Below are 5,047 nucleotides of genomic sequence, written 5' to 3' on the forward strand. Positions count from 1 at the left end.
TAAAATTTCCCATTTTACTTCTGCTTCAAAAGTATAATAGGAGCTCAGCAGGCGAAACTGACAAAAGTTGGGTCCAGTAGTAGCACACACCTGTAATCTCAACACTTGGAAACCTAGGACAGGAGGATTGTGAGTTTGAGGACAGCTTGAACTACATAACCAGATGTTATGTCAAAAAGTCAAAGGGGGACCCTGAGGTCATAAGAACAAGAGAGCTGTTCCTGCCCCTCATCAGCTGCAGCCCTCAGGAGAGCAGCCCCTACCCATCACCTAGGCAACACAGTAGAGCTGGCCCTTAAAGTACATGGGAGAACCAACACTGAGGGTGGGAGAGCTGAGAAATGGCATTGCTGCAGGGAGGGAACTAGTTAGGGCAATGCTGGAGAGCTCGCCCTGGTGAAGACAGGGGAGAGCTGGAGGGCTGACCAACCCTGCAACTACCCAGGCCCAGGACCAGGGTTATGCATTGTCTCACCCCAATATCCAGACATTAGTGATCTCCTGGAACATGGGGGTGGAGGGTGGAGTGGTTGATCCCGTGGACCCAGGGCTGTAATAGCTCCATGACACAGGACAGCAACGGGATGTCCAGGAAGAGTCCCAGTGAGGGCCCAGAGTTGATGGTATAGCAGAGACCAGGGCCTCAAAGCAAACCAATGAATCTTCATGATGAACAACTGCATGCAGACATCCGTGGGTAAAGGGGCTGCGGTGTGACTCACTGTGCCACACTGCAGCTTCTATGATGAGATTACAAGATTCTCCCTTTCTTCCTTTTTTTCTCTCCCTTCTTCTCTTAAACTTTGTTTTGTTTTAGGGGTGGGTGAGGAAAGGGAGATGGGTAAGATTGGGAGAGATGATGTGAAAGACGTGAAGAATAAATAAAAAGAAAGTTTTAAAAAAGGCAGAAAGGGAAGGAGGAGAAAGAAGAGGATCACATTTTATAATTCAGAAATAATCACTGTCAACATATCCTTTGGTATATGGTTTGAACTTGTGTATTCATATATCAGAAATTCACAATATCTTGTATATATTTTTTATATATTAGATTCTAACCAATACTGCACTATGACTTTTTTTCAATGTTTATAATAGGACTCTATCTGGATTAGTATCTGCAATGTTCCATCAAACAGACATTCAACAATTGTCAAACTAAGGAACGTGAGAGGACCATCTTGATCTGGCATGAGAAGAAAGCCTTTACAAACAACATTTGAGTTTCCAGGACCTACACTTCCTCTACCAGGCTTCAGTGCAACACCACCTAGCAAGGGGACTGCAGCCACCCACCCTTTGAGATTTATGTTAAACAGTTGCGCCACTTTTTCTCAATCACCAATGTTCTGATAATAGGGGGCCCTCTGCTGTTCCTCCCGTTATCACAACACATTCCTGACACAGTGATAACGAAAGAAACATGGAATAGAATCAGACATCTCAGTTTTCAGAGCAAAGTCATGTCCAGCCGAAATCTGACTGTTTCTGACGATCAGAAAGAGAGGGGGGGGGGGGGGGGAGAGAGAGAGAGAGAGAGAGAGAGAGAGAGAGAGAGAGAGAGAGAGAGAGGAAGGAGAAATTAACCCAGCAATAAAGAAGTAATTTTTAAACTTTATCTTTTCTTCCACTTTATGCTGAAATATTTATACTGATAATTCTATGTTGCTTTATTCCATTTTACATAATATTTTCCTCAAATAGTATTTTCCAACAAATAAAGAAAGATTCACATTATATGGGAAAAATAAAGTCACTGGCATGAGGTCCTCTTCCTTATTTTTCTTCCTCAATAAATAAACTGCAATAAAATACAATTTCATATTACTTCTAGAGTTGCTGAGTGCTACAAGCCTAATTTTAAATTCTTAAAAAAACGAGACCTAGAAGTTCAGGGTTGGGATACCAGTTTTGGGAGGTGGAGACAGGAGGATACGAAGTTCAAGGCCATAGCAAGTTTGAAGCCAGCTGGATCTACAAGAAACTGTCCCAAAGAAACTAACCAAAATTTTCTTAAGAATACACATAACATAAAATATTCCCTACTGACAGGCGGCAAGCAAGAAACAGAAGGAACTGAGAACTGTCCTAAGGTCACATTGCGTATTCAAAGAGACAGCCAACATTGAAGCTGGGCTTGCTGTCTCATGCTCTGACCACATTCTCTATGACTGGGCCAGCTACTCTTGTATTCCTTGGGAGTAAAGAAAGGCACCTTAAAACCATTCCATGTAGAAGAGCAAAGGCCTGGCACATTTCATTCATCTGATAGAATATATTAAGTGCTAGCTGCAAATTAATTCCTTAGGTGCTTTCGATAAAAGAAACAAGAAAATAGCTGTTTAAAACAAATTGGTTAGAGTGACATGTCATTTAGTTTTTAGAAAAGAACCTCACACAGTGGTTCTCAACTTGTGGGTCATGACATTAGAAAGTTGCATATGAGATATTTACATTACCATTCATATCATTAGCAAAATTACAGTTATGAAACAGCAACAAAATAATTTTAAGATTTGGGGTCACCACAATATGAGGAACCGTTTAAATGGGTTGCAGCATTAGGAAGGTTGAGAACCACTTTTCTAACACATAGTAATTAATGCATAAAGGTTTATCAATCAATAAAAGTACATGAGTCATCTCAACTAAGAAATATATAGATTTGCATGCATAAGATACATAAGATCAAGCTAACCAAAATCCCAACACAGATGGGGAAGCATCTCCTGAGGATGGCTGCTAAGGGGAGAGGAGAGTCAATTTTGTTCAGAAATTTGGTCCCTGCGAGACCACCAATGTAGATGGTCCTACACCCATGCACATACTGGGTACTCGGTAGGCAAAACAAACAAACAAACAAACAAACAAAAACCACATACGATCTTGAGAGGGATAGAAAGGCAGAAGATGGGGTAAGAATTGGAGGAGAGAAAAATGGGGGGCTGGATTTGATCAAAATTTCATGCACACAAGAAATTCCCAAACAATAAAAAGTTTAAAAGAAACATTTAGAACTTACCGTTTGCATTCTTGACCTTTTTTAAACACTTCCAACAGTTTTATGGAGAAGGATTGAAGGACTGTTATGCACGGAACTGAGATGCACTCAGCGTAGACCCCAGGAACTTCTACTTCATTTGCAACACCAGCTGACCAACTCTCAGCTGAAATGCTTGCGGCCAGGAGAGCTGTGGATCTCACGTGTCTGTTTTCATTTTGCAATATTTGCATTTACACAATGGTATGTCTCGCATACAGGCTCTAAGACTAGAGCTAAAACTCATTTATGTCCCGTACGTACCTCACATGTGAAGTACACAGGAAATTTTCTAGGAGTACAGTAAGTTTGTGAATGAGGCAATGTTCCATGTGGAATATTCCATCTGTGGCATCATTTTTGCACTCAGAGTTTTTGGATTTTCTAGCATTTCAGAGTTTGGAACCTGCACACCACCATGATATAAATACAGCTCTCAATCCCCTCTTCCAGGTTTAAAAAAGGGGGGAGAGAGATTAATTTTCTTGATCAAGCACCTCTTTACAGTTGAGACAGGATCTCATGTAATACAGGTCTTCCTCAAACCCCTGTGTAACTGAAGATGACCAAGAATGAGCTGATTCTCTGGGGTTACTGGTGTGTACCACTATGCCCCCCTTCATAGTGGTCTTCTAATGTCCAAAGGAATTGGACTCTTTTGGTCCTCCTCTTATTAGCTTCCTCTTATGTTTTTTGGCAACCGTCTTGATGTTGCCACATTTTCTCTTCTTTTGGCTTCTTGAACATGAAGTTGAGTGCCCAATCCCCAAACCCCAATGATTCCTTCATCATCTTTCCATTCTATACACATTCTTGGGTTTCATTCTTTTTCCTCCATACTCCCAAATTGATGATAAATTACAGATCTTACCTCAGGCCAGTCTAGTTATCTTCTTGTGTATTTATCAACGATCTGTGGAAAGCTAACAGTTTTTTCTTGCCTTGTCCTATAACAGCAAAGTTCTTGTCAATTTTCTTTTCTGAGATTGTAAACAGAACCACAATCGATTTCTAGGTTTTTCTTTTCCCTCAGCCAACTAGTTTTTTTCCTTTTTTCTTTTCTTTCTTTCCTCCTCCTCCTCCTCCTCCTCCTCCTCCTCCTCCTCCTCCTCCTCCTCCTCCTCCTCCTTCTTCTTCTTCTTCTTCTTCCTCTTTTGAACCATGTTCTCACTATGTAACTCTGACTTTCCTAGAACTCATTAAGTAGACCAGGATGCCCTGGAACTCGCAGAGACCTTCCTGCCTCCGCCTCCTGAGTGCTGGGATTAAAGGCATGTGCCACCACACCAGACCACCTGCTAGCTAATTTTATCACAGCCACAGAAAACAAACTAGAACACCTCCTCAGCTGTTTTTCAAGTCTGGTCCTCAGGTCTTCCACACATATATGCAAGCAAGCCAAGGTCTGCTGACAGATCCACGAGAGAATGAAATTCGATAGAAGGATAAATTGAAATAAATTATAACACAAAACACTCCATGCTAGATAGGTTTTCTATCTTCTGCTTTTTAAGGCGGTTTTCATAGTTTGACAATAGACATCAGTAGTGCCGGGTGATGGTGGTGCAATGCCTTTAATCCCAGCACTCTGGAGGCAGAAGCAGGTGGATCTTTGTGAGTGCGAGACCAGCCTGGTCTACAAGAGCTAGTTCCAGGACAGGCTCCAAAGCTACAGAGAAACCCTGTCTCGAAAAAAGAAAAAAAAATAGACATCAGTTGCATGTATTTTATTAGGCATATTTCCCTAACTCCTCTTTCCCTGCTTTCCATTCAATCTTTTCTTCTTTTTGGTGTGTGCCTTCTCTCATTTGCGCACATCTTGCCTTTCTGGCCCTTGTGGCTTCTTTTCCCGCTCCCGGCCTCGGGGCCGCGCTCCCAGCACTCTGGTCAGCTCCCTTATCGCTCGCTTGCACGCGCGCGCGCGCACCCTGGGCCACCCCCGCAGAGCTCGAGTCACGAGGCTGGGGGCGGGGCGCCGCCGAGAAGGCGGGGCCTCTGCCGCAGCTT

The 5,047-nt window shown here is 42.6% G+C and overlaps 1 protein-coding gene across 1 annotated transcript in view; it reads right to left on the reverse strand.

Moving 5' to 3' along the window:
* Slc18a1 (solute carrier family 18 member A1) overlaps positions 1–3,095 on the reverse strand; it is a 45,062-nt gene extending 41,967 nt beyond the window's left edge. Inside the window, exon 1 of the mRNA XM_075984566.1 lies at positions 3,023–3,095. The gene's annotated coding sequence lies outside the window, so the exon portion shown is untranslated. The remainder of the gene's footprint in view (positions 1–3,022) is intronic.
* Positions 3,096–5,047: the final 1,952 nt, after the last annotated feature.

The sequence above is a fragment of the Microtus pennsylvanicus genome, chromosome 9 (genome assembly GCF_037038515.1).
Source record: "Microtus pennsylvanicus isolate mMicPen1 chromosome 9, mMicPen1.hap1, whole genome shotgun sequence".
NCBI classification, from domain to species: Eukaryota; Metazoa; Chordata; class Mammalia; order Rodentia; family Cricetidae; genus Microtus; species Microtus pennsylvanicus.